We start from the raw sequence: 23,889 nt of genomic DNA, 5'->3' as shown, positions 1-23,889 counted from the left end.
AGGGCCTGCAAGATTTCTCCAGAGACGCCAGGTCCCAGGGGGACAGTGGGGCCTCTCGAGTCCCTTGAGCCGAGGCCGGGGCCTCTGGGAGGGAAGGGGGGAGGGGAGGCAGAGGGTCCACGGATGCCCCCAGTGCGTGTCCCCCTGCGCCCACGCTGGTCTTCAGCAGGCAGGGCGGGCGCGGGGGGGCCGATGTCACGATGGCGGCGGGATTCTGGGCCCCGAGCTCCAGCTTGGCCCGTTGGTCCGCGCCGTCCTGGGGACGGGGGGGCTGAGCCTCCAGGCGGTGCGTGTGCCCCTTACACGTCACCCCCCAATCTGCAGACTCCACGGGGCCAGAGATCCACGGTACTTCTGTGGGTGTGGATGGCAGGCGCACCGGCAGGTGCTTGGGACCGTGGACTGAAGGAGGCAGCCTGGGCGCGGGGGGGGGTGGGGGGCTGCAGGTGGGACGAAGTGGGACCCCCAGCCTCCCGTCTCGGCGCAGAGCCACAGACTCAGGTCACAGCCGAGGCTGTGAGGACCCCACTGCACGCTGGGCAGGCTGACGGAGAGAAACGGGGAGCGGGGAGCCCACCCCCGTGAAGACCCGAAAGCCCGCCGGGCACGGTCCCTGAGGGGCACCCACGTCCTCGTGGGGGCTTCCCTCCTTTCCCGACCCAGGTTTCCGGGCCCCTGAGCCCCAAGACCGGCTCCGATGCCCCTCCCCCCACGGAACAAACGGGCCCTTTCCCTGCGGGCTCGGGGTCCCTGTCCTGGGTGCTGCATGAGAACCGGGAAGTTCTCGGAGGGAGAAGAGAATAAAGGGGAGCGGACGTGGCTTCCTGTCCGTGGCTCCCTGTCCGGTGGCCTCCCTCACATTATAATAAGCCTTCGATGAAACGATGGCCTTCGCTGTGACTTAACACCTTGCCTTGTACTTTATCCTAAGGTCCTGGTTCCCCTTTCAGGGAGCCCCTGGGGCTCAGGCTGTTGGGAGAAGCACCCCCTGCACGGTGGGCGCCTGGAACCGAGGTCCACACAGCATCCTGAGTTGTGCCACACAGGCCCGGGCCACGCAGCTGGAGAGTTCTCCCACCAGGCTTCCCAGCTGAGGGCTCCTCCACCTTCCACCTGGGACGCATGCACGGGCACAACACAGCCAGCCAGCCATGCACACAGACACGTGCACACGCGCGGGGCGTCGGGGCACACTCGGCACACAGACACGTGCACACTCGGGGCATTGGGGCACGCTTGGCACACAGACACGTGCACACGTGGGGCATCGGGGCACGCTTGGCACACAGACACGTGTGGACATGTGGGGGATCGGGGCACACTTGGCACACAGGCACGTGCACACATGGGGCATTGGGGCACACTCGGCACACAGACACGTGTGGACATGTGGGGCATCGGGGCACACTCGGCACACAGACACGTGCACACGTGGGGCATCGGGGGACACTTGGCACACAGACACGTGCACACATGGGGCATCGGGGCACACTCGGCACACAAGCACGTGCACACACGGCATCGGGGCACACTCGGCACACAGACACGTGCACACGTGGGGCATCGGGGCACACTCGGCACACAGACACGTGCACACGTGGGGCATCGGGGGACACTTGGCACACAGACACGTGCCCTCCCCCCACAAAGCACCACCATTCACTGCTGCAACAGTGCACACGTGGGGCATCGGGGGACACTTGGCACACAGACACGTGCACACATGGGGCATCGGGGCACACTCGACACACAGACACGTGTGGACATGTGGGGCATCGGGGCACACTTGGCACAGACACGTGCACACATGGGGCATCGGGGCACACTCGACACACAGACACGTGTGGACATGTGGGGCATCGGGGCACACTCGGCACACAAGCACGTGCACACACGGCATCGGGGCACACTCGGCACACAGACACGTGCACACATGGGGCATCGGGGCACACTCGACACACAGACACGTGTGGACATGTGGGGCATCGGGGCACACTCGGCACACAGACATGTGCACACGTGGGGCATCGGGGCACACTTGGCACACAGACACGTGCACACAGGACATCAACACACAATACACAGAGACATGCATGCGTACACCGACTGACAAGCACGTGCACACACCAGACACACGTGCACACCTGTGCGCGGACGTGGATAAGCACACACACCTCGTCCTGGTGGGGAAGCCGCGTGGACTCCTGTGGCGGCTGTCACTGTGTCTGTGGACGAGGTGACACCCCCGTTTCTCCTCTGCAGGTAGATTTTGATTCGTGCTGTGCTGTTGTGGCCTCGGCCCTCAGGACGCTTGTGAGGTTGACTCATTCCCACGTGAGCACGTGACTGAGGAAGCTCCCGGTGGCACGAGGGGTTTCCCGCCATCAGGGCTTCCTTCCTCACGGCTCTTATTTGTCCTTATATGTCACACGAGGGACAGAAAGACGGGAAGGGTTTTCCTTTTTTTCTGCAACGAAGGAACAGAGACGTCGAGCTGGAGCATCAATACTTTCCTGGCTAAACAGAAAGGAAGTCTCGTTTCCTCGTTTCAGTCTGGAGCTTTCTGAGCCCATCGCTCTGCACTTTACAGTCTCATTGAAAACAGTTACGTCAGACCAGAAATTAATAGTCCATTTTCCAAATTCTCCACAGGCTCCTTTTTGAATTAGAAATGGTGTTTGCATTTATGTCAGTGTGTTCAGGATTCACCAAGGGCAGATTACTTGGTAAAAGTGTTTCTGGAATAAACACACACCTGCTCCCAGCGAGGGGAGAGGTGAGGCTTCCAAAGAGGGGTGTGCTGGGCGAGGGAGAAGCCAAGAGGCTACAACGGTGGGTTCGCCTGGTTTCCCAGACCACGCAGGCCGGTGCCAGCCTGGAGAATGTTCCGGAACCCACGGATAGAAGGGGACCCCACACTGCTGGGTCTTTTCACAAAATCACAAATTTCCAAGATCTTGACTCTGGACCGTTAAACTGAACACAGTGGTGAAAGCGTGAAGGTTCTGAGTCTTGTGAGGCCGAGGGCTGCGGACAGTCCACTTCTGACGGGGGCGCGGGGGGTGAACGCGCAGGTGAGCCGCGGTCACGGGTCAGGAGTGCTGAGTGGAGAGAGGGTGAGGGCCGTGGGGCAGGGGGCCAGGCCTGCCGCCAGCGCTGGTCCTGGGTCCCGTGTCGGCTCTGGCAGCTCCGACGGCCCTCAGGGCCCCGCCCCGTCCCCGGCCTGGTCGCATGAGCGGCACGAGCCCCACGTCCCTCTCGTGCCAGCCTTTCTGACAGCGCCCGCCCTGAAGGCTGGATTCGGTGTCCCTCGTCCTTCCCCCGGGTCCCCGTGCTCCTGGCCGTCGGTGCACTTGGCGCTCCCATGTGCGCGGGGACAGGCAGAGGCAGGGGTGCGGCGGCCGAGCCGGCGGCCAGCAGGGCCTTCCCCGCCTGAGGGCTTGCTGCTGTGTGCCTGCTGACACGCTCAGGCCACGCCGCTTCTCACGGGGAGCGGAGAGGACACCGGGGCCTCCAGCAGCTTCCGTCTGCCTGGGCACGTCCTGACTCGCGAGCCGCTCGTGCTCTTTGCCTTGACCGGCCATCCTGACGCCCTCCCGCCGCCTCGCGGGCGCCCCGGTCAGGGCTTGGCGGGGAAGGTGGTCAGGGCCGCGGGTCAGAGCAGCCGGTCAGGAGCACCGGCTTGCGAGCGCGGCGGCCTGGGATCAGAGCCGGCCTCTCAGGGCCCGTCCTTGGGGGCGGGCAGGTGCAGCTGGGCTCGGGACAGGAAGTGACTTGCTGAGGACACATGACATGGCTTGCTCTTTCCGGATGGACGCCTTCCTCCTCATCTCCGTCAGCGGTCCTGCCCGGCCGGCTCCCGAGCCCCTGGGTCTCAGCAGGTGTGGTCGGGCGGGGGCTGAGGTGCCCCCGGAGCAGGCGCGGTCGTCACAGCGGAGCCCCTGGATTCTGCCTCGTTCCTGCAGGAGGCGCACGGTGGGTCAGGGGTGCAGCGTGCACTCCGGAAGGATTTTGGAGAAAAGCCGCCACGGTCAGGACTGGGAGAGGGCGGGGACCAGAGCCCCGAGACCCTCCACGCCCCGGTGTGTCCTCCGCCCCCACCCTCGCCTGCGGTCATGGACGGTGCGTGAGGTGCCCACGCGGTGCCCCTCCAGCGGCGTCTGCATCTGATTGTGAAAATGTGGTGAAATTTCGGCTCCTCCGCTGTCGACATGACACGATTCAGCCTGAAAAGGGATGTGAACACGTCTCAGTGACGAGCATCCCTAACCTGCTGCAGCAAGTGCTCCGCAGCCTCGTTTGTCCAGAGGAGACGTGCTGAGCAGCCTGCAAGTGTCCGGGCCCCGCACACCGTGGGGGCGCGAGCGCTTCTCCTCCGAGGCTCGAGCCAGCGGCGGTGGTGCCCACAGGTGCCGAGTTACATCCGTGGGGGGACGTCCAACTCCATCAGCTTGTCCTTGTTTGGAAACCACGTTTGATGGCGCTTGTCTCCACGAGCAGCCGGAGGCTAGCAGAGTGTCTCCCATAAGCCGGAAGTTGCTCAGTGCTCCTGCCTACACACCTTCTCCCCCCGAGGCTGGAGACGGGCGCTCGCGCAGCTTCCTTCTTCCTGGGGGTCTTGTGGGGACCGTGTCTGATGGGGAAGACGAGGGGCCCAGCATCCCCTCCTCTGAGCNGGGGGGGGGTCTGATTCCAGGTGGAAAGAACAGCGGGCACCGTGTGCTTCTCCTCTGTCCATGCACAGGTGACACTAATGTCACGTTTGGGACCTTTGACTTTGCTCCATTGAGTGTGTTTGCTGTTTTCACCTTTAGTGTCTGTGGGGTGACTTTTCGCACAATGTGCTGTCCTGGTTTAGAGTCACAGGGCCCGGAGCCCAGGGTGTGAACGCAGAATTACCCATGAGGACCTTAAAATGCAGGAGGGCATAGAGCCCCCTAAACCTTCTGCTGAGGGGCTTCTGAAGCCCTAACTCACCGGGGAGGGGCCCTGCGGGGTCCTTGGTGCTCCGTGGCCTCGCCCCCGTGGCCCCCACCCGCGGCTCCGGCCCCGCCCTGTGTCCTGCCCTCGGCCTCCACTTTCACACCCAGCAGCGTTGTCCCTGCCCCGCGTTGTCGCCGGCAAAGGTCTCTGCCGTGGCTCAGTGTGCCGGGCCGTCGCTTCCATTTCCAGCCTTGTCCACGACGAGTTGGCCGTGCGTTTGTGGGTCCAGTTCTGGGTCTCTATTCTGTTCCATGGATCTGAGTGTCTGTTTTTGTGGCAGGACCACACTGTCTTGACGTTCACGGCTTTGCAATGCGGCCTGAAGTCCGGGGTCGTGGTGCCTCCAGAGCTGATTTTCCTTGTCAGGATCGTTCTGGCTCTTCAGGGTCTTTCCTGGTTCCACACACATTTTAAGGTCGTTTGTCGAACAGACCTCTTGCCTGCAGCTGCCCCCCCGGCCCACGGCAGGACGGCCACGTGCACAAGGCTGCTCCTTGCGTCCTCAGCAGGACGGGCCGTCACCCTCACGGGGCAGCATTGAGTGGTGTGGGTGGCATCTCGCACGTGGCCGTGACCCAGAAAACATGATCTCTGGTCTTCTGAGGAAGATGGGGCTTTTAAAGGTCATCATAAGGATAAAAGGTAACACCACAAACGTGTACACTTCCTAATCCCTACTAAACCACTACTACTAAGTAAAGTTAGTACTGTCGCTGACTTTCCAGTATTGTACGTGCGAACGTTGCTCAGAGCAAGTCTTCAACATTCTCACGAGGAAAACAGCACGTGTCTCCGTGTGTGGAGACAGATTCGAGCTCACGTGCCGTGGTGACCACGGCCGCCCACCCCTGACTCGCACACAGCGTTGGCGCCAGTTACAAGGCAATTCAGAACAGGTGCTTTGACCCCATCTTTACATCTCGACTTCCTGTTGGGTCTGACTGTTCCCTCCGCGGCTCCCGGGTATCTGGCGACTTGCGTCCTGACCCTGGTGGGTGCTCAGGGGCGGCGAAGCCCCTGGAACAGCGAGCCGAAAACGAATCTCCGTTACAACAACCTAGTCACAAGTGCCATATTGTAAGTTGTCTTATCATTCAGTATTTTGTGTGAAATGTGCCCAGCACCCCAGCTTTCCCTGAAGTGTGGGTTCTCACGATTGTTGTCAGCCAGTAATTGGTGAGCAAAGCCCCGTGACAAACCAGGCACGGTGCTCATTTGGGAAAATGTGGCAAATTTGAAAACAGGCTACAGAGAGGTTTCCTGCTTGCTGAGTAGGTATTTTCTGAGTTATTCCTCCAGAGTGTAGCCAATAACTTAGTTTCCAAAGATCATTTAAAACCAAATGGTTACATATGTCCCAACTTATGTTGGCAAGAGTGTAGTTATAAATGGGGGTCAATATGGGGACAATTTTGTTTCTCAGAGATTCTCCCAACATGGAGGCATCGTCAGAGGGCACATTTTGGTTGCTACTAACCTGCTAAAAAATGAGTGAATAGTTTTGAATCTTTTGAGGATCTGATCCATCATCTTGGAGCCCATACAGCATATTTTCTGAGGCTTTAATTCCTAGCTGTTGGAGTCAACCAGTAATTAATAGTTGAGAATAATATTTCTTTTTTCATACCTTAAAAGTTTTTCTTTTTTTAAAATATTTTTATTTATTTCTAGGAGAGAGAGAGAGAGAGAGAGAGACAGCGTGAGCAGGGGAGGGTCAGAGAGAGAGGGAGTCACAGACTGAAACAGGCTCCAGGCTCCGAGCTGGCAGTCAGCACAGAGCCCGACACGGGGCTCGAACCCACGAACCGCGAGATCGTGACCTGAGCGAAAGTCGGACGCCTAACCGACTGAGCCACCTGGGCTCCCCGTGTTTATTTCTGAGAGAGCACAAATGGGAGAGGGGCAGAGAGAGGGGGGACAGAGGATCTGAAGCAGGCTCTGCACTGACAGCCGCGAGCCTGATGTGGGGCTTGAACTCACAAACCGTGAGATCATGACCTGAGCTGAAGTCAAGAGTCAGACGCTCAACTGAGTGAGCCACCCAGGCGCCCCTCATCTGCCCCGGTCAGAAGCGTGAAGTTTGACGTTAGCAACTGCTCTGCCTCTGTCGAGAACGAGTGGCGTCACCGGGCTGTGGCCTGTCCCCAGCCCCGAAACCGGCTGCTGTGAAGAGGGCATCTCTGACCCAAGAGGAACCCATCTTTATTCCTCTCTGTCAGTCGTGAAAACACACACCTCGCCCTTTTGTGGGTAAACAGAAAATTATGTCTCCAACACAACCAAGCCGTGAGGAAGGCAGCTTTTATTCCCGTCCGGGCTGGGGACGTGCGGCGGGGGCAGGGCTGTGGGCCCCAGCGGTCGCCAGGGGCCGGCGAGCCCGCGCGGCCACATCTGGGCTGGCACCTTTGAAGAGGCACTTAATCTGCAGGCGGAGGTATGCTAAGCCTCTTTGCTTTTCTTTGCTGCTTCTCAGGCTAATGCTGCTTCTGGAACGCTGTGGTGGCTTCATGTCAATGGGGGAGAGCCCGGAACAATGGCGGACAGTGACACCAGAACGCACTGTGGACAAAAACAAAGGGCAGGACAAAAGTGCCCCTCCTTGATCAGCCCAGCGGAAGATTCGCTTTCCGCGGCTTGAAAAGTGCAGGACCCTGAGCTCTGAAACAACTAGCAGGAGCCCCTTGTGGCCGCGAGGGCCCGCGTGCGCGCATCTGTGTGGGAAATGGAAGGCTGTGGCTGGCCCCGCGCGACAGGTACCTGCTCCGATTGTGGTCCCGCGGCTCGGGCCGCCCGCCTTGTCCATGCAGTTGGGCTGATGGAAGGTGCGTGTCACACGAATAAGGTCTCGGGTGGAAGGATGAAGAGCATAGCTCGGGAAACGCTCCTTGGCTGGCGCTTGGAGATTGGGAACTCCTGCCATGTCGAGTGGGCACCTCACCACGGTGACCTTGGCTTTCGCCCGTATTCTGACGGCTGCCTCGTGGGGGCCTGCGGGGGCCGGCCTTGCGGAGGACACTGCGCAGGCCACCTGCCAAGAGCAGCGCCTGCTTGAATTCAATGATGCACCTGTGGGACCGCATGGGGTCGGCGCGCCTGTGCTCCGGAGGCGCCCAGGGTGGGCTGCAGGCCGGTGCTCGCTGGTCCCGCACGTGGCCTCTCTGCGGGAGCCTCCTCTTCGGGGGTCCTTCCCCCACCCGCTGCCAGGCACACCTCCCAACCTCGCCCTCCCCCTCCGCTCAATAGCGCCTCCTTCCGGAAGGCCCTTGGCCCCGCCGCGCCGTCCACTGAGCACCTTCCTCTGTGGAAGCTCTCACGACCGTCCGGCTGGAGGTAGCCCCGCTCTGCGGCCGTGTCGTTTCATCGTTAGACCACTCGCTACCTTCCAGCACGTTCGTTTGCGAAACTTCTCTGAGATCACAAACCCTCCGAAAGCAAGAACCACATGTTTCCCGATCTCTCTGTCCGGCTCCGCACAACAGCTGGCCTGCGTGTGTTCGCAGAGCAGCGTGTGCACGCGCAAGGCACCGGCCCCGGGCGCGTGCGGGAGGCAGGGTGGCACGCAGGCAGCCCGGGGTCGGCGTCCTGACTCGGTCCTTCGCCACAACCGGAGAGCCGGTGTTTTGGGGGTTTGGAAAGTTACTTTCAGCTCCAATTCCGTGGCTCAACCTCAAGGCAACACACCATTTCCTCTGGACTGAAAGCGAGAACAGTGAGGCCTTGACCAGAACCAGGGCTTCAGGCGTTTTTCCGTCTCAGGATTTCCGCTCGGTGCTTTCACGGAGGGACCGTTAGAGCCGGCGCTCTCTACCCATGGGCATCGGTGGGAACATGCCTGCCGTTAAAGGCACTTTGGAAAAGTTACCGTGGCTGTTTCTCCACTTCTTGAGCACAAAATGGCTTTCTTTTTGAAAGTAGACATTTCCAGGCCATTAATTCCTAACTCTGACTAACCGCTGCAGCGGATTTGAAGGGTGGCCTGAGAAAAGAAACCACTGCAGGGAAAGTGGGTTCGGCGTTTGTGCAGCTGGGGGCCCGGCTTCCCCGCTCTGTGCGCTGCACCTGCTCCGTGTGGGGAGAACGCCACACCCCTCCGGCCCCTCCTTCCTTCAAAGGTCCGTTAGGGCTCTTGGTGTGGCCCCAGGTGCCAGGCCCGCCCCGCAAGACAGACACCACCCTGCTCTCCTGGGGCCCGGAGTCTGGTGACGGAAAATGCTCGGAAGTGGAGACAGGACACAGTGGCGAGGGGCCCGGAGAGCGACCCTCAGTGGTCTGGGGAGCGAGTCCCCGTCCAGGCAAGCTCGTGTCCGAGCAGGTATTCTGGGACGTCTGTGGGGTCTTATATCCCAACACTGAGGTTGAAAAGGGGAAACTTGTAGACTGGGAGTTTGTGTGCCTTCGCTGCGAGTCCCGGACGAGGGAGGGGGGTGGAGACGTGGGCAGGTGGTGGCGGTGGGGCACGAGGCTGGGAGGGAGGCCGAGGGCAGGCGGTGGCGGCGGGCATGCCCAGCACCATGTCCTCCTTCGTCTTTCCACGACTCTTTGTTGTTTCTGGAAAATATAATCTGTGAGTAAACGTTTTATTTTCTTAATAGGTAATGGTTTCGTTATTGTTATTCTTAAATAAAGGGTTACTATTTTATTTTACTTAAAAAATTTTTTTTAAATAATTTTATTTATTTCTAGGAGAGAGAGAGAGAGAGACAGCGTGAGCAGGGGAGGGTCAGAGAGAGAGGGAGTCACAGACTGAAACAGGCTCCAGGCTCCGAGCTGGCAGTCAGCACAGAGCCCGACGCGGGGCTCGAACCCATGAACCGCGAGATCATGACCTGAGTGAAAGTCGGACGCTTAACCGACTAAGCCACCCAGGCACCCCAAAGGGTTACTATTTTAAAGACTTCTCAGTTTTAGATTTTGATATGACGAATGTTGACAGGCTATCAGCCAGTGTAAAAGGGAGTTTCTGGGGCCCCCACTACTCTGAGGAGCACAGAGGGTCTCCCCAGGGCGAGGACCTGCAGTTTTAAATCGTTTGGGGGCTTCTGGTCAATACAACAGGCTAGCGATGCACGTCCAAGTACAGTCGGGGTTGTTTTCGTTATTAACCAGACTCGTCAGAGAAAAAACCCTGAGGAGACCTAACAGCACACGTAGGTGTCACAGGGGCCCGTGGCTCCGGGTGGCCCCAAGCAGCCCCGCAGGCGTGAGTGTGAGCGGACACCACAGACCACGCATGTCACCCCGGNCCCCCGTGCCCCAGCCACACCCCGGTGCCCCCACAGCCCCCTCCTTCCACGCAGCTAACACACACAGAGCCTGTGGGGTCGCGGCTCTGCCTTCAGTCCTGCTCTCAGACTCTCACACACGTGTGGGCTCACACTCACAGGAGCTCACACTCACACATGAACACACACACGAACTCCCTCTCACACACACACTTCCTGAGATGTGCTTCTTATTTCTTCAAAAAAGGTTGAAACTTGTTCCCCACAACTTCGGTTTGTTTAATTCCTCCGTTTTCTGATTAATCTTTGGAGCCCACTCACTACGAGCGCAGAGAAGCAGCTCATTCTGGCAAACCTTTCTCGGCATTTCTGACTCGCGCTGAGGCTGCCACGGGGCTTTCCAGGTTGGGGGCGGGCAGTCGGCCCGGAGGGCAGCAGCGGCTGCGGGACGTGCCCAGTCTCGTGGGGTTAGGACACCCCCGCCCAGCCAGCTGGGGGTGCGCCCGCGACAAGGGTGACCTGCCTGGGCGTCATGGGCCCGTGTGGCCGGAGGAGGGCTTTCCGGGAGCCGGTACGGCCACGCCGCCTGCAGTGTTAGGGACGGGCTCTGGGAGGACAGGCCGAGGCCACGGCGCGTGAGACCACGGCGCGTGAGGCCACGGAGCCGTGGGCAGAAGGGCCGCCCACTTCCCGAGTGTGAAGCTGCTCTGAGGCCGGAGGGCCTGGGGGCTCGGGGGACCGGGCCTCTCCTCCTGCAGCCTCCAGCCCCGTCCAGCCCCTCCCAGGTTCCCCCTCACCCCTGCCCCGCCGTCCCAGAACCCTCCCTTCCCAGGCTGGTGTCTCCACTGCCAGCTCCCACAGACCCGGATCGGAACTCATTCTGTCCAGACGCGAGGTTTGCTTGTTCTGGGTCATTACATGGGTAACTGAGGTTTACAGCAAGACAGTTCAAAATGTTAGGAAACTGACATTTTCTGCTGGTGCAAATGTGAGCTGGGATATTACGGAGAATCTGACTATATACCAAATCATCTTCTGGGTTGGCGACTGGCAAATCCCCTGGCTGCTTGTGTTTGTAAGGCCTGTAAACTCAAAATGGTTTCTCCATGTTTTTGATGCGTGAAAAACATGAGAAGAAGAATTGAATTTCTGGACAAGTGAGAAGCATGTGGAGCTCACAGTTCAGTGTGCGTAAATAAAGTTTTACTGGCGCGCGGCGTGCGGGCATTTCCATGTCTCCTGTGGCGGCTGGTGGCTACGGCCAGGGGCACCCAGCCCACAGAGCCGGAGGGCTCAGCCTGGCCCTTCACGGAGAAAGTTTTGGGTGGACCTACATCCCGCTGTGCGTCTAGAACTCATCTAGCTATCAGGATATCGGCTGGATAACACAGGGTGAAGACACTTTAATCCCACAGGGGAACGTTCTGGGTGCAGTTGGAGGACGTTTCCTTTCACAGAGAACTTTGCATCTCTGCTCCATACGCACGACTGTGACTTGCTAGGTGCCTGGGAACGCACCACGGTTCTGACCACTGATGCCGACATGAGATGCCGCAGTGGTCGGCTTCCTCCCCTGCCAGGAGTGTAAGCACGCCACCCCGGCCAGTTATGAAACTGTTCCCCGTTAGTACGAAAAGAGCGTCTCGGACTCAGGCAGCTTGGTTTTTATGTTTCAATGAACATAATCAAAATAAAAAGAATGAAAGAAGTCTCTGCTTATGCGAATAATATATATAATTTCTCATCCTCACGGCAGCCTTTCCAGTTATGAATGGGCCCATTTTGCAGCTGAGCTTGCAGAAAGTCAGGGCCTGTCCAAGGCTTCAAGGGCAGCTGAAGGTCAAGGCTGGGATTCCTGATTCTAAAGCATCTGCTTTTACTAATCATCTCGTGCTGTCTCAGCGGACTTTACGTCCCTACAGCTCTTTTAAGGGACATGTGGAACATCTAACGGGGGCTTGTTTTCGGTCTTTGTAATAGAAGACGATGCCTGCGTGCGGCTGAGAAACTGATTTCCGATATGATTTCTGGTTTATCACGTGATTTCTGCGTCATCCAATATCAGAGCTCACGTGAATGGGTCAGAGGTGACCATCCTCAGGGACAAAGCTTCGCTTAGAGCCGGATCCACTGACACACGTGCCTGGGGACAGGAGGCGGCCGCTTAGCAGGACGCTGGCCCAGGGCTCTGCTCGCCAAGAAGGGGGCGGCGTGGCCGGTGGGCAGGAGGTGGGGGAGCAAAGGCCGTGGCCCCGCGGAGACTTGAGGGGTGAGGCTCCTGTCCCACGAAGGTGATGGGACTGCGCACAAAGGGCTTTCGAGACCCATGACCACGAGAGACAGGCCACGCAGTCTGGAAAAGGTGAGATCCGCATCTTGCCGGGGTATTTGCTCCAGGCGCCCGAGCCGGCTGCCGCGGGCCCCTCACCCCCGCTGCTCACAGCGCTCCGCACCCCTGGCTGCACCTGCATTAGCCCCCAGCCCGGGACTGTGTGCCTGGGGCCGCCCCTGGGGCCACGCCGGCCTCCACAGCCCCACTCAGGTGCCACGGCCCAGCACCACACTGAGTGTGTCCTTCTCCGTGTCCTGCTCTGGGTCACCTCCTGCTCGCCCTGGTTTCTGATCCCACCTTTCCTTTCCACCTCCCACCTCCACCCCTTCTCTGCTCAGCGCGTCTGCGCTCAAACAACCGGCCGAGGAGTGGGGAGCCCGGGCTCCTCCAGGAGGAGGTCCGCTTGGATTCTCTGCTGTTGGGTCAGGAGCCCCTTCCCGACCAGACGGCCTTGTGATGCCAGGTGTGGCCCCTGACGGCTGAGCCCCCCGGGGCTGTGGGCGCGCCAAGGGCTCCAAGCGGCCCAGTGCGGTGTGAGGGTGCAGGGGTGCTCGGTGCACGGGTTAGACGAGGCCCACCCACGCTACCAAGAGCAATCTGGTTTACTCGTTCTACTGATCTGAATGTTAATCCCATCGAATAAATACCTTCACAGAAATCTCTAGAAAGATATTTAACCAAATACCTAGGTTTTGTGGCTATGATAGTCTAAATGTTTGTGTCCCCCACAAATTCATACGTTATAAGGTATTCCCCACGATGATGGTTTTAGTAGGTGGGGCTTTGGGGGTGATTAGGTCACGAGGATGGAGCCCCTACGATGAGATCAGCGCCCTCCCCTGAGACCCCTCGTCCCTCCCAGCAGTGAGGACACAGCGAGAGGACGCTGTCTGTGAAGCGGGAACTGGACCCGCCTCCGGGGCTGTGATAGCCGAGCGCCTGTGGTGTCTGGTCCTGCTGTGGCAGCAGCCGTGCGGGCGGAGGCCGTGGCTTGGCTGAGCCGACGTGTGAGACTCGCCGTCACAATAACCCTCTGGGGAAGAGAGATCACGGGACGCCTTTTCTAAATGGCCAAAGTGGTTTCATTCTCTCTTCCCTCTCCTTACGTATGTCTGTGAATATTTGGAGTTTTAAACCATTAATTATTGACAAAGGAGAGAAGACATTTTTTCAATGCTGTAAGTTATTATTAATCGAATGGCCGTGTGCCACCCTGCAATTATGCTGAGCTGAAGTGCCCGCCTCTTTGCAGGAGCTCCGGCCGGGTTGGTGTGGCGGGCTGGTGCCCAGGCCACGTCTGGCCACCTGCCGTGTGTCCTTGAGGAAGTCATTCCTCTTTGAGGTCCCTCCCTGTTTCCTTGTCCATGGAACTGACGACCTAACACCTCAGAGAGCTCCAGGGAAGCGTGGGCTCCAGGCCCCGCGGCGCCTCCCCATCCTGCAGGACGTTACACCAACTCCAAGGGTTTCTCCATTTCTGGATACATGGACTGTTGTGTTTTTAAAAAACNTCCCTCTCTCTCTGACCCGCCCCTGCTCACGCTCTCTCTCTCTCTCGAAATAAATAAAAAAACAACAACAACAACAACAACAAAAAAAACTGCCTTTAAGGTCCCTGGAGAAGGACACACAGTGACTGTGCCTGTCACCTCCCCGGGCTCAGCTCCCCGGGCTCACCTCCCCAGGCTCAGCGAAAGGGTCCCTTTACCTACTTCTTTGTGGAGATTCTTCTGAGAGAGTAACTGCCAACAAGTGATGCCCAAGCTCCAGGGGTTTCTATTTTGTCTGTTTTTTAAAAATTTTCCCTTGGGGGACGGCCCCCAATGACAGTGTGCTGGGATGGGGGGGAGTGGGCACGTGTGAGACGGAAGGGGTGTGTGTGTGCGAGCCAGGGATGTGTGAGGGTGCGTGGGTGCGTGTGAGCGTGTGAGCATGGAAGCACGTGTGAGCATGTGTAAGCATATGAATATATGTAGGCACGTGTGTGAGTGTGAGCATGTGTGAGCATGTGTAAGCATGTAAACATAAGCGAGTATGAGCGCATGTGAGCATGTGAATGTGTGTGCAATCATGTGTGAGCATGTGAGCACGTGTGAGTGAGCATGTGTGTGAGCATGTGTAAGCCTGTAAAAATAAGTGAGCATGTGAACACGTGAGCACGTGAGTGTGTGAACATGTGTGTGAGCATGTGTGAGAGCACGTGTAAGCATGTCAACATAAGTGAGTGTGAGAGCATGTGTGAGCACATGTAAGCATGTGAACACGAGTGTGAGAGCATGTGTGAGCGCATGTAAGCATGGGAACATGAGCATGTGAACACGTGAGCACGTGAGTGAGTGAGCATGTGTGAGCATGTAAGCACATGTGAGCACGTGTGCGAGCATGTGAGCGTGTGCATGTGCACAGGAGCTGGGTGGGGCTGTGAGTGAGGCCAGGAGGTGTTGCGGAAACGGAACTGACCGGATGTGGTGGTGCAGGCGCCAGGCGTGAGCACTGAGGGCGGAGGATGAAATGGACGAGGGAAAATAAAAGGAAGTCCTGTGAGGAATGGACTAGGAGTTAGAAGAGAAAAATGGATAAAAGCAAAATGCATTTTAAGAGCAAACAGCACATATGGAGCGAAACCCCACAGAGTCCAAAGCACCGGAGAGAAAACCAGCCCTGAGCAGGGAGGTGGTGGCCGGGAGAGGCCCGGGGACCGAGCGTGAGGCCCAGCGACAGCGGGGATGAGCCGCCGCGGGGTTTGCCGCTCCGGGTCCCGGAGGCGGGGAGGGTGGTGGGTGGCCGTGCTCCGCAGCGGGGCCCCGGCACTGGTGACGGTGGCGGTGCTGGCCCTGGGGCCGTCCCGCGAGCACGCTGGGGTGGGCGGGTGAGGGGAGGGGCCGCCTGTGCACCTGTGACCTGAGGCGGCCCCTCCTGTGGCCGCACTGGCGTTCCCGCGTGGTGGCCGCCGACACGGCTGCCCAGGGCTCCCTTTCCTCGGTGTCTCCCCGGGCCACGGGTGTGGCCGGGGTGGGGGCTGGTGGAGAGCTGCCCCCCCGCCCCCGGTGTTTGCACTTCTGACGGGCCCTGCTTCCCAGGCTCCCGTTCCTCTGCTCCTACACAGTCAGGCGCTAGAGGAAAGGGCAGAGTTGGTGGTGCTGTGAGGGTCGTCCACGCCTCCGTTTGAGAGAAGGAAAGAGGAGCCACGAATCTGCTGAAGTTTTCACTGTCCTCCTGCAACGGAGCTCAGACGTGGATGATTGGGCGCAGCTCTGCCAGCGACGGTGGCCTGCGGGGCTCCAGTGGCTTCGCGCCGCAGGGACCCAGAGCGTGGCTCCTTCCGTAGACCTGGGGCGCCGGAGACGGGCACACGCAAGCCGTGGCCGGGGTGAACCAGGAGCACCCTGAGGGGCCTGGCATCGCCCCCGGGGCCCCTGTGGGGACACGCATGGTGGCCTGTGCCCTTCCCCCAGTTCTTGAGAACATTCCTGGGCAGAGTCAGTGCCCGGTTGGCTTTTCCTTGGTGGCCGTGACCAAAGACATCACAGGACTGGAGGCTTTTATTTGCATAATGATTTTATTCACTAGCTTGCTTGACTTGGTCACAAAAATCAGGCACCCGGTGGCTGAGCCGTGGCTCCTGAGGGGGCAGCCGCTCAGGCCTCCGTGCAGGACGGGCGCTTGCAGGGCTCAGCGGATGCAGTTTCCAGAGGCAGGAGACGCTGAGCGCAAGGACAGTCGTCAGACCGTTGAGTTGTGGGCTTTACGACTCTAATGTCAGGGTGGAGTTAACACATTTCTTTTCGTCTCTCCCTTGTTGAAAAATTAGTTTTCTTGGCATGCAGACATGAACGGTACACATCTGCACTTTCCCGTTGCTTTTTTCAGAAGAAAAGAATTAGCAAAAGCAGGTACCTTGTTAGGAGCAGATTATGCATAAAAGGAATGTACAAAGCATTGGAGTAAAAAGCTCTCACGTCACTGAGATGCTTCAAGTTAGCCTCTGGGACAAGTGCCTCTTAGGTCATTTCAGACTGAGGCCCCTTCCCGGGACCCTCCGTGGATTAGGAAACAAAGCAACATCCATTGTTTGGCTCCCTTGTAGCCACACTTGTGCTAACTCGGGTTAATTGGGACTTGTGCTCGGGGCACTTGGGGACTTTGCAGGGCAGAGCTGGAGAGTATTGCCGGGGCTTTGCAATGTGCAAACTGGGACAAAAGTTGCAGGTGGCAGCTTTGCTGGCCCAGACAATGAGACAGAGAGAGAGAGCACAAGGGCTCTGGGAAGGTCCCTAGTTGGACAGGGTCTCCCAAAATGCGAAACACGGAGTCACCACGTGGCCCAGTGGCCCCAGTGGTGCACACGCGTCCCGTGCCGGGCTTGCCCGAGGTCAGGGTGGTGTCATGCACAAGAGCCCAGAAGTAGAAACGACCGACAAGCAGGGCCCCTGGCCAATGAGCAAAAAAGGGAAACGTATCTCCACACAACAGACTGCTTGTTGTCAGGCCACAAAAGGAGTGAGGTGCTCACGGGTGCTGCCGCCTGGACGGCGTCAGACACATCCTGCTCAGGGAAAGTCCACGTATCGCACGCTAACATTATGTAACATGCGCAGCGGGGCAAATCCAGACATGGAAAGTCTATGAGAGCTCACCCAGAGGCGGGATGGGGTCAGCTCTGCCCGGCCTGGTGTTAGCAGGAAGCAGGGCCCTTTCCGTTCATGGTCACCTTGGTGCATCTCAAACCCCAAAGAAGGCACAGCTTGGAAAGCAGTTGAAAGCGATCTTTGGACAAAGCTATTGTGATAATAATGAGAAGAAACAAGTGTCAAAGCTGCAGAGAAGTGACCTGCGTAGTGGGTTCTGCTACGCAGACCAATCCCAGGGGTTGGTCTGCATCTTACGACCAGGTCAACACAAGCAGATTTTGTGCCCAGACTGTCCTCTGCTGTTCTTTGTGGGGGGCCCACTAGAATATGGGGAGGGGGCCCAGCTCCCGGCCGAGCCCGGGCTGTGTCCTTCTGGAACAAGCAGTTCAGGCTGCCTGAGTGTTTCACGTGGAAGACGGGAGGTGGCCAGTGACCGATGCCTGGCTGTCGTAAGAAAATGTCTAGACAGCAATTACCATTCATTTCCCCTAAGAGTGGCAGTGTCATCAGACAGTCTTCACCGCTTTACAAGGAACCCATCCGGGTCTGTGTCGTCACCATCACTTTCTACACCTGACCGGGATTTGTGCAGCTTGAGGTCAGAGGATGAGGACCCCTCCCTGTGCCTGCCGGCCACCTGGGCCCCTTGGACAGGTGTCCCCTCTGTCTCTGTGCTGCTGATCTGGCTGGTGGGATTTTAAGCGCACCGCGTGCTGGAAGAGACTCTGTTCCTCTCTCTTCAGCTGCGAGTTGAGCTGGAGGCGAAGCCTGGGGACACTTGGCTGGTGACCGGAACCATCTGTCTCTCGTACACGGTGACCCGGCACAGGCAGGTGCCCCAGCCTCCCCTTCGGAGCTGGGACGTTTCCCCTCTGACTGTGCTCTCCTAACCCCACCCTGAGCACCCGCAGCCGGCCCCGTCTGGGTCTCCTCCTTCCCAGCCACCCCCACCCCCGACGGGTGACCGGCGGAGCACCTTGGGTCACAGTCGCTGCTGCTACTGGAAGGTGGAGTCTGCTCACTCGTGAGGCAGAAAGAAGGGCGCTAGTGTCTGTTGTGAAGCGTCCTTCTCAGTGACGCAGAAATCCCAAGGGTTTTACTCAAACGGGAGGGCCCGTGAGAGGGGCAGGCGCTGGGTGCCTGGGAGCTGGTCCTGAAACGGAAGTGACTTGCAGAGAGGCGGCCCCTCAGGGTCCGCGCGCCCGTCAAAGCCTTCTTACGTGTGTCTGCATGTTTGTACACCCCACGGCGCAGTGTAACGCGGGCGGCTGGCCACCTGTTCCAGCCCTTTAGCAGTTGTAAACATTTCCCCACATTCAGTGTCCGCGGGCGATGACGCGCTTCCTGCGCCGAGGACGCTGCTCCCGAAAACAGAAAAGCGTTTCCTCCTGGCCGCCGTCTGCTCTGGTGCAGACACGCAGCACATCTGAAAACACTGCTTGTGTTCCAGGCCCTTCTCGCAACAGCCCGCTGCCCCCTGGCAGGGCCGCGGCGACGCCCTGAGGGCTCGGCTGCCCCAACCCCCCCCTCCTCCCCCCTGCAGGGCCCCCGTGACACGCCGTGGGGGCTGCGGATGGACAAACTAACCCACCGAACAGCATGAGTTGAAACGAGTTGTCCCAAAATCTCATGTTCTCTTTCTCCCACGTTCACATTGCTCTGGACACACATGCGGAATTGCAGCTCGGTAACAGCCACTTATCCATTAAATTATGGGGAGGTGTGATTCTCAAAGCTTAAACAGATTACTTTCAATGCAACACGCAGACTTTCCCGTGGCACGATTAGGTGATTCGTCTTTCAGATATCGGGCTCCGAGCCTCGCTTCCTGTGGGGATTTCCTCAGGAGCGCTCCGTGGCTCAGGCTGTAGTGGGCAGAGCAGCTCTGGGTGGCTGCCCGCCCACGATGTTTGGAAGGCCCTGGCTCCGCCTCAGCCGTGGCCTCTGCATATGCTGCGGTGTCCCCCGGTGTCCACCGTGTGGCGGGCAGCCCGAGGATCGCGTGGCAGGTGGAGGAAGGACGAGACGTCGTGGGCCGTTGCATCGTGTCTGAGGAGCCTATGGGAGACAGCGGGGTTCGGGGGACCCGACGGGAGGAGGCAGGTTGAGGGAGCGGCTCCGTTTCTGGGTTTGGGTGCCCAGCTCGGGCAAAATGGTGGGTCCAGCAGGGGCTTCCCGGCTCTCTTTGGCGCGGCCCTGCCCTGCACACGTGCACCGTGGGCGCCTGAGGGCGGCTGGAGGCCAGGCACCAGCAGCTGCGGCCCGCCTGCCCTGTACCCCTGCCAGCTTGCTGTGGGGTCCCCGCCCCACCGCCTGGCATCCGCACGGTCGGCGTCCCCGACGGGCCATGGCACCCCGGGGCAGATGGGACGGAGCCCTCGGAGCTGGGTGTCTGCTGCGAAGTTACAATCACCATGGAGCGGCGTGGGGTGGATGGCTTCCGCCACAGATGGCTGTCATCGTCCACTGGGGACTGGGGGTGGCTGCACACCTCGCCCTCCACTGAGCTCGCCGCGTCTCCGGCAGGACAGCCTGAGCCCCACACCTGGCCGCGTTTCTGCAGACAGCGGTTTTCACACGCGCCTCCCGGGGCCCGTCCACGCAGCTTGGGCGCAGGCTGGACATTGTAGCCAGGGTGGAACCAGCTGATCTTAACCTCAGCAACGACGGACTATCTGGAAGGGGCTGACCTTCCCTGGAGGTGAGCTGTGGGCCGCCTGCCCCCCAGCCCCGCACCCGGTCGAGGGGCCCAGCTCCCGCCACCCACCTCCCGCAGGCCTCACTTTTATGATTCTTTCTTCCCAGCTGGTATTCTGCGGCGGGCAGGGCGCCTTCCTGGGCTCATTTGTGGTCAAGCGGACACAGAAAGGTGGTGGCTCGGCTAATTGCTCTCTCGGCTGATGGAAATGTGTTGTTTAGTATCAGACTCCAGCGATGACGGTAATAACGCTAATGACCGAGGGGATGGGCTTCTAGGGAAGACACAGTTATGATCAGAAAGCTAATAATTACCTCGCAGCCGCAATTGGACTTTTGAATTTTATATTTCTTACATTTTAAAATTCTTAATGACAACGGTTTCCTTAACGAGAAGCGGCTTCTGGAAACAGAACAGGATTCATTTTGACCGAAGAAGCCCCTCTGTTGTGTGCATGGGCAGGCCGCCTGCGGGCGGAGCTGGGACGGAAGACTGTTTTCGCGGGAAGGCGGCTGTGCCTTTGAACACAGTGGGCGCGGGGCCGGCACGCACTGCGACGGAGCAGGCCCTGGGCGCCCGGCTCCTCGGAAATCTGCTTCCCTGCCTCCTGCCCTTGGTGCGTATGGAGAATTAAAAGCTACTTGCCTAAACTTAAGATGGATTCATCACCCTGGACCGTCAGGCCCAGGCCTGGGGGGGAGGGGCGGCCTGGCAGCTGCGGAGGAAAGTGCTGGAGAGGCCGTCCTGTGGGCGTTTCCGACGTCTGCCGCCTCAGCGACTGGTCTTGGCACGCTGAGAAGACCTCCCCCTCCCCGCACGGAGAGCGTGGGTTGGGCTGCTGTGGCCACGTGGCACTGGCTGCACATCCTGGTTGGCGGGCACAGGCTGGACGGCTCCTGGAGCGGCGGCACCCCCGCGCATGTGACCACCCTGCCCGCGGCACCCCTGCGCGGGCGACCACCTCCCCCGCAGCACCCCTGTGCACACGTGACCACTGCCCCAGCACCCCAGTGCACATTACCATCTCCCCCACGGCACCTCTGCAAACGAGACCACCTTCCCTGAAGTGGGTGCCCCAGACGCATCTTCCCTCCGCCCGGGTGGGGCTTCCTGTGTTCCAAGTGCTGCTTGGCGGTTTGCAGCCTGCTCTGGTGCCTCTGACGCGGCGGTCCCGTGGCTGCGCGAAGCCGTCCTTCTCGGCTCACTCCCCTGGGCTCCTCTGGGCCCCGCACCTGCTGCTTGCGCCTGGCTGGCCTCCTGAGGGTTCCTGTGACTCGGGCCTGTGCACACGGCGCTCAGCGTGGAGCCCATCCAGGGAGCCTCGACCTGTCGTCTGGGCCCTCAGGTCACAGATGGTTGGGACGTTCCTGCTGAAAAGTCACCACAGTGAAGGCGTAGGGTTATAGGCTCCCTAGAAGGAGCAGCGCATGTGTCTCGGTGGAGAAGAGCAGGGGCTGGGTGGGAGGGGTGCCGGGCGGGAGGGGAGAGCAGGCGTGTCTGCGTGTCCCTACGGAAACCAGCTTAGACACTGTCGGAGAGAGTCAGGGACGCGAGGATGCATGGGGGCCGAGCAGACCGTTCACCACGTGTGGGCCCCGCGAGCCTGGCCCTGGGCGGGGGGGGGGGGGGGGGNCGCGGCCGAGTCTGGGCCCTGGCCGTCCGTGCAGGTGAGGAGCCGCTGCTGTTTGAAAAGTCTAAACACACATCTTGGGTTTCGGCGGCTGTGACTCTCGTTCTGATCCCTTCAGTTACAGACAGAACGGACGGATTTTCCTGCCAAGCGATGGGGCCCGGCCCGGCTCGCACCCTGCGTGCCGCCAGCTCCCCTTGGCGGAGCCGTGTGCACACGACCCCCGCGTGAGCCGGGCACGGGGACCCACACAGACGCCCCCGCCGCGTCCTGGCGGTTCTCAGCCACCTCTCTGCACGTTGGGAAGCCCCCAGCAGCCTGTCACTGCATTCCTGTGACTTGTGGCGGCCGCGTGCACCGGGGGCGTCCAGGGCAGGGAGCGGGTGGCTTCTCTGCAGACACCCCTGCAGGACGCTCCCGGCCGCCGCCCCAGGCCCGGGAGCGGACGCCAGCGCTGGCGGGGACTGGACCCGGAGCCCCAGGACGCTGGTTCCGTGGGGACGGCAGAAGAGGCGACGAGCTGCCGCTGACGGGTCCGTCCTGGGGTCCCTGCACGTTAGGACCCTTTCCTGGGAGCAGGGGTGAGGGCGGGCCTGCTGCACCGCGTCCCCCACAGCTGGCCGTCTGTCTCTGTACAGGGACCCGGGTGGACGGCAAGCGTCCCTGTCCCTTTCCTGTGGGGCCTTGTGGACGGGGGCTTTGGGCTTCCGGTGAGAGGACCAGAGGGGCCATCTTGGCCCTGGCGCTTCTAGAAGACTCTGGGGTGTTCCCGAGGCTGATGTAGCTGCAGCCTCCTCTGCGGACGACATTCGCCCGCCCTTTCCAGGTTGCCCTTGCACGCCGTGTCCCGACAGCCTACCTGTGCCACGTTCAGGCGGCCGGGGAGCCCAGCGAGTGCCTGGGAAGAGCACAAGTTGTCAGTGGAGCTAGTGAGCAGATTCTGTGCGTGGAGTCGTCGGGCGTGGCCCCATCCTGGCCGTGGGGCAGCCCTCGGTGGGGCTTCCCGGGAAAGGGCCGGTCAGTGTCACAAGCCGTGGGGGCTGCACGGTGGCGGGGGCAGCCCTCCCGCAGCCCTGGCTGTGTAGACACCTACTGCACGGAGCAGGCCCCACGCAGGGCAGTAAGTGCTTTGGTCCCATCTCGTCCGACTCCCGGCACAGAGGTGGACGTTCGTTCGGCCGCCATGGGTCCCCGTGTCCGTCCTTCCTTCGTCTGCAACGGCAGGAGCAGCAGCGAGGAGCCAGCACTGCCCTTCCCCGAAGGCGCCAGCGATGCGCTCTCCTCCGCCCGACGCGCGGCGCCCCCGTTTCATTAAGCACGTGATATTTTTCTCTTTTTAATTAAATTTAGATTTCAATTACGAGCTGATCTTTTTGACAAGTATTTTGTCACTCAGCTCTTTTACTACAACTTGTGCTTTGATCAAATGCATCTGAGGAAGCCTCACGCGGCCCGGCTGAGAGGGGCCCAGGCGGGTCCCGGCCACGGACCGTCTGTGCAGCTTGGAGAGCCTGTCACGGCCGCGGGTCACGCTCGGTTACGGGTCATTCGTGAACGTTGTGCACAGACCTTAGGACTTCAGAGCGGATCGGCTGCGGGGCAGAGACACACCCCGACCCGTCTACCCCAGGGTGTCCGCATCCACAGCGGCGCGTCCACAGACCTTCGCCGAGTGCAGTCATGTTCTTTAACTCTTGGTGGTGCCGGCCTGCTCGTCTTCGCAGTTTGACTTGCTCTGTGATCTTGACGTCTATTTAAGGAGCGTCGTCTGAAGTCTGAATTCATCCTAGTCTTTTGCCCTAAAACTTTCTCTCAAAGAGGAATGACTGCTGCTTGTCGGATGATAAGAGGATTAACGCAGTGAATCGTCTCAGTGACCCTGGCAGCACACCTTGGCTCGGAGGTACCGGCCCTGCTCTGGGGTCCCACACCACCCGTGTGAGGCCACGGGCGACATCACGGGACCAGGGAGAGCGTGCCCGCCTGCCCTGTGTGCCCGGGGCAGCGTCCACGCGGAAGGAGCCCGTCCCAGTCCCAGCACACAGTAGGTGCACAGTGAAGCCGGTGGACTGAGCAGATGAAGGTCGGGCCAGCAGGGTGGGGACGGCCACAGTGCTGAGCAGGCGGGGTGGGTGCGAGGGCTGCGGCGCGGCAGGGAGCACTGTGGTCGGTGCTGGACACGCGGAGCGTGGCTGTTGCCCCAGGAGGCGTGTCTGTTGTGACCTGGGGGTCGTTACCCTCTCCAGGTCAGGCCCATGGGTGTTGAGGGCAGGGCCTGACCTGGTCATGGAAACATCCCTGCATGTGACTCGTGAGTCAGTCTCCAAACAGGCGTTCGGGGTCCCCCCGGCGGGTGCCAGAGCCTGGGGCCGGTGGGATGGGGGACGCTCACT

This window comes from Crocuta crocuta, unplaced genomic scaffold, assembly GCF_008692635.1.
Source record: "Crocuta crocuta isolate KB4526 unplaced genomic scaffold, BGI_CrCroc_1.0 scaffold101, whole genome shotgun sequence".
Taxonomy (NCBI): domain Eukaryota; kingdom Metazoa; phylum Chordata; class Mammalia; order Carnivora; family Hyaenidae; genus Crocuta; species Crocuta crocuta.
Note: the sequence above shows the minus strand (reverse complement) of the source record.